Genomic DNA, 6,000 nt, shown 5'->3' with positions numbered 1-6,000 from the left:
AGAATGAAGTGTGAGTGATCAATGATGCTCAAAGGATGCTTGGTGTACTCCTCCATGCGCCTAGGGGTCCCTTTTATAGCCCCAAGGCAGCTAGGAGCCGTTGAGCACAAATCAGGAAAGCCATTCTTGCCTTCTGTCGTCGGGGGCACCGGACAGTCCGGTGCACACCGGACACTGTCCGGTGCCCGATTTCCTTCCTTAAATAGCGAAGCCGACCGTTGGCAAACTTGGAGCCGTTGGCGCACCGGACATGTCCGGTGCACACCGGACAGTCCGGTGCCGTCTTCTAGCCGTTGGCTCGGCCACGTGTCCCGCGCAGATTGCACGGCCGACCGTTGGCCCGGCCGACCGTTGGCTCACCGGACAGTCCAGTGCACACCGGACAGTCCGGTGAATTTTAGCCGTACGTCGCCGGTGAATTCCCGAGAGCGGCCACTTCGCTCGAGCCAGCCTGGCGCACCGGACACTGTCCGGTGCACCACCGGACAGTCCGGTGCTCCCAGACTCAGCAGATTCTTGGCTGCTCGAGCCAAGACATTTCCAATTGGATTTTTCCTATTTCCAGCACTTAGACACAATACATTAGTCCATAAAACAATGTACTAAGTCTGAGAAACATACCTTAATTCTTGATTTGTACTTTGTCCACCTTTTTACACTTAGGCACTTGTGTTGGACACTAAATCACCAAAACACTTAGAAATGGCCCAAGGGCACATTTCCCTTTCAATCTCCCCCTTTTTGGTGATTTATGCCAACACAACATAAAGCAAGTAGAACAAGTACAAAATCAAATCAAATAAGAACTCAAAATTGTTTTGATTCAATTTTGACATATATGGATCACTCTATGCCACCACTTGGTTTGTTTTTGCAAATCCAACTCAAATTTCTATCTCTAAGTCAAACACACATGTTAAGACATAAAGAGAGTCATTCCAAGAGAAATTGATTCAAGATTTCAAAAACTCCCCCTTTTTCCCATAATCAATACTTCTCCCCACAAGAAGCCAACTTTTGACAAGAGAGACAACAAAAGAGTTTTGACAAACCAAAAGCTCTATTCTACTGTTTTCAAAATCTCTCAAGTGGTAGCTGATCCATTTATCGCTTTGGCCTTTATTTTCTCCCCCTTTGGCATCAAGCACCAAAACGGGATCAATCTTGGCCCTTTAACCCCATTGCCTCACCAAAATCTTCAACTAAGAGCAAATAGGCAATAAGATGAACTTGGAAGATTTACTCTTTTCATCGGAGTGCAGTGGAAGTCTTGCATGGTCCAAGTCCACCTTTTTCCCTTTCAATTCTCCTTGGAGACTAAAACAACCAAACTCAAGTACATGGTTAGTCTCAAAGGGTCAAGTTGTAGCACAGCTCCCCCTAAATATGTGCATCACTTGCAAACAGGACTTGTGAGGTCCAAGGAGTGTTTGTACAACTTGAGCACCACAATAAGCAACAAAATGCAGAATGAACATGATCAAAAGCATAAACACATGTATGCTACATTTCAATCCAAGTTCCGCGAATCTAAGATATTGAGCTCACTACGCAGCCTGCAAAAGGTCTTCTCATCTAGAGGCTTGGTAAGATATCGGCTAGCTGGTTCTCGGTGCTAACATGAAACACTTCGATATCCCCCTTTTGCTGGTGGTCTCTCAAAAAGTGATGCCGGATGTCAATGTGCTTTGTGCGGCTGTGCTCAACAGGATTTTCCGCTATTCGGATAGCACTCTCATTATCACATAGGAGTGGGACTTTGCTCAGATTGTAGCCAAAGTCCCTAAGGGTTTGCCTCATCCAAACTAGTTGCGCGCAACACTGTCCTGCGGCAACGTACTCGGCCTCAGCGGTGGATAGGGCAACAGAGGTTTGTTTCTTAGAGTTCCATGACACCAGGGACCTTCCTAAGAATTGGCACGTCCCTGATGTACTCTTCCTATCGACCTTACATCCAGCATAGTCGGAATCTGAGTACCCAATCAAGTCAAAGTTCGACCCCTTTGGATACCAGATCCCGAAGCAAGGCGTAGCGACTAAATATCGAAGAATTCGCTTCACATCCACTAAGTGACACTCCTTAGGATCGGATTGAAATCTAGCACACATGCATACGCTAAGCATAATATCTGGTCTACTAGCACATAAATAAAGCAAAGAACCTATCATGGACCGGTATGCTTTTTGATCAACGGACTTACCTCCTTTGTTGAGGTCGGTGTGTCCGTCGGTTCCCATCGGCGTCTTTGCGGGCTTGGCGTCCTTCATCCCAAACCTCTTTAGCAAATCTTGTGTGTACTTCGTTTGGGAGATGAAGGTGCCGTCCTTGAGTTGCTTCACTTGGAACCCAAGGAAGTAGTTCAACTCGCCCATCATCGACATCTCGAATTTCTGCGTCATCACCCTGCTAAACTCTTCACAAGACTTTTGGTTAGTAGAACCAAATATTATGTCATCGACATAAATTTGGCACAAAAAAAGATCACCATCGCAAGTCTTAGTAAAAAGAGTTGGATCGGCTTTCCCAACCTTGAAAGCATTAGCAATTAAAAAGTCTCTAAGGCATTCATACCATGCTCTTGGGGCTTGCTTAAGTCCATAGAGCGCCTTAGAGAGCTTACACACATGGTCGGGGTACCGTTCATCCTCGAAGCCAGGAAGTTGCTCTACGTACACCTCCTCCTTGATCGGCCCGTTGAGGAAAGCACTCTTCACATCCATTTGGTACAGCCTGAAAGAGTGGTGAGCGGTATATGCTAGCAAGATACGAATTGATTCTAGCTTAGCCACAGGAGCAAAAGTCTCCTCAAAGTCCAAACCTGCGACTTGGGCATAACCTTTTGCCACAAGTCGAGCCTTGTTCCTCGTCACCACCCCGTGCTCGTCCTGTTTGTTGCGGAACACCCACTTGGTTCCCACAACATTTTGCTTAGGACGAGGCACCAGTGTCCAAACTTCATTGCGCTTGAAGTTGTTGAGTTCCTCCTGCATGGCCAACACCCAGTCCGGATCTAGCAAGGCCTCTTCTACCCTGAAAGTCACAATAGAAGAGACAAAAGAGTAATGCTCACAAAAATTAACTAATCTTGAACGAGTAGTTACTCCCTTGCTAATATCACCCAATATCTGGTCGACGGGATGATCCCTTTGAATCGTCGCTCGAACTTGGGTTGGAGGTGAAAGGGAAATGTGCCCTTGGGCCATTTCTAAGTATTTTGGTGATTGAGTGTCAACACAAGTGCTTAAATGTGAATCTATGCCCATGGATGAACAAAGTGCAAATCAAGAGTAAAGGTATGTTTCTAAGCCTTAGTACATTGGTTTTGTGTACTAATATACTTGTCTAAGTGTTAGAAACAGAAAGAAGAAGAAAAGAAAAGAGGTGAAAAAGGCTTGGCTGTGTACAGCCAAGACTCAGCTCTGTCTGGCACACCGGACTGTCCGGTGGTGCACCGGACAGTGTCCGGTGCGCCAGGCTGCCTCGAGCGAACTGGCCACTCTCGGGAATTCGCCGACGGCATACGGCTAAAATTCACCGGACTGTCCGGTGTGCACCGGACTGTCTGGTGAGCCAACGGTCGGCCGGGCCAACGGTCGGCCGCGGAATCTGCGCGCGACACGTGGCCAAGCCAACGGCTAGAAGGGGGCACCGGACTGTCCGGTGTGCACCGGACATGTCCGGTGCGCCAACGGCTCCCAGATTTGCAACGGTCGGCTGTGCCATTTTAGGAAGGAGATCGGGCACCGGACAGTGTCCGGTGTGCACCGGACTGTCCGGTGCGCCCGATGACAGAAGGCAAGATCAGCCTTCCAGAATTGCTCTCAACGGCTCCTAGCTGCCTTGGGGCTATAAAAGGGACCCCTAGGCGCATGGAGGAGAACACCAAGCAACCTTAGAGCATTCTTGATCATCCACACTCAGTCTTTGCGCATTCGTTTGTCATTCTCAGTGATTCGAGCTCCGTTCTAGTGAGAACTTTGAGATAGTCTTTTGAGCTCGATTCTTGGCCGTGTGTGTGCGCATTTTGCTGTGGATTTGTGTGTGTTGCTTCCCTTCCTTACTCCGTGATTCTTTGTGAACATCAAAAGTGTAAGGGCGAGAGGCTCCAAGTTGTGGAGATTCCTCGCGAACGGGATAAGAAAAGAAAAGTATAACACTGTGGTATTCAAGTTGATCATTTGATCACTTGAGAGGAGTTGAGTGCAACTCTCGTCCGTTGGGACGCCACAACGTGGAGTAGGCAAGTTTTGTACTTGGCCGAACCACGGGATAAATCACTGTGTCTTCTCTGTGTTGAATTCTTTGTGATTATCGTATTGTGCAAGACCTTCTCTCTAGCCACTTGGCATCAACTGTGCTAACGTTTAACCAAGTTTTGTGGCTTAAGTTTTTAAGTTTCACAGGATCACCTATTCACCCCCCCTCTAGGTGCTCTCAATTGGTATCAGAGCAGTTCTCTTCAAGAAAGGGACTAACCGCCCGAAGAGATGCATCCTAAGGGCAAGGGGATTGTGATCAACGACAAGGAGAAGGAGACCTTCGTCAACGAGCCCAAAGATGACAGGCCCACCGACTCAGGCTTGGGCCACAAAAGAAAAGACGGGAGGAAGAAGAAGACAAGGCGCATCAAGGAAATTGTCTACTACGACAGCGACGAATCTTCCTCCTCCCAAAAGGACGACGACGACTACGATAGACGAAAGACGGTTAACTCAAACTTTTCTTTCGATTATTCGCGCATCCCGCATAGTTCAAATGCTCAATTGCTCCCCATTCCACTTGGCAAGCCCCCTCACTTTGATGGAGAGGACTACGGATTTTGGAGCCACAAAATGCGTACTCACCTGTTTTCTCTCCATCCAAGCATTTGGGAGATTGTGGAAAGTGGAATGAAATTTGATAGCTCGGACAGCCCTGTGTTTATTAATGAACAGATTCATAAAAATGCACAAGCTACTACTGTGTTGCTAGCCTCTTTGTGCAGGGACGAGTATCACAAGGTGAGCGGCTTGGACAATGCCAAGCAGATCTGGGACACCCTCAAGATCTCTCATGAGGGAAACGACGTCACCTTGCTCACCAAAATGGAGTTGGTGGAGGGCGAGCTTGGACGGTTCGCGATGATAAGGGGCGAGGAGCCGACACAAACATACAACAGGCTCAAGACCCTTATCAACAAAATAAGGAGCTACGGGAGCACGCGATGGATGGACCACGACGTCGTCCGCCTAATGCTAAGGTCATTTACCGTTCTTGATCCTCATTTGGTGAACAATATTCGTGAAAATCCTAGGTACACCAAGATGACGCCCAAAGAAGTTCTTGGGAAATTCGTTAGCGGGCGAATGATGATCAAGGACGCAAGGTACGTGGACGACGCCTTGAATGGTCCGATCAATGAGCCGCAACCCCTTGCTCTCAAGGCAACACGAAGCAAGGAGGTGCTACCTAGCAAGGTGGCACAGATTGAGGCGGCCGGACTTAATGATGAAGAGATGGCTCTCATCATCAAAAGATTCAAGACGGTGCTTAAAGGTCGCAAGGGACAGCCAAGCAAGACCAAAGCCAAGGGGAAGCGCTCATGCTTCAAATGCGGTAAGCTTGGTCATTTTATTGCTAACTGTCCCGACAATGATAGTGATCAGGATCAAGGGAACAAGAGGGAGAAAAAGAAGAACTATAAGAAGGCAAAAGGCGAGGCTCATCTTGGCAAGGAGTGGGATTCGGACTGCTCTTCGTCCGACTCCGACAATGAAGGACTCGCCGCCACCGCCTTCAACAAGTCATCCCTCTTCCCCAACGAGCGACACACTTGCCTCATGGCAAGGGAGAAGAAAGTAAGCTCTCATAATACTAGTACTTATGCTTCTTCAAGTGAGGATGAGTCTAGTGATGATGATGAGATAGATTACTCATGCTTATTCAAGGGATTAGATAGAACCAAGGTAGACAAAATTAATGAATTGATTGATGCCTTGAATGATAGGAATATACTTTTA

This window comes from Zea mays, chromosome 5, assembly GCF_902167145.1.
Source record: "Zea mays cultivar B73 chromosome 5, Zm-B73-REFERENCE-NAM-5.0, whole genome shotgun sequence".
In the NCBI taxonomy this organism is placed as follows: Eukaryota; Viridiplantae; Streptophyta; class Magnoliopsida; order Poales; family Poaceae; genus Zea; species Zea mays.
The sequence above is the reverse complement of the archived record's forward strand: the minus strand, read 5'-3'. Positions refer to the sequence as shown.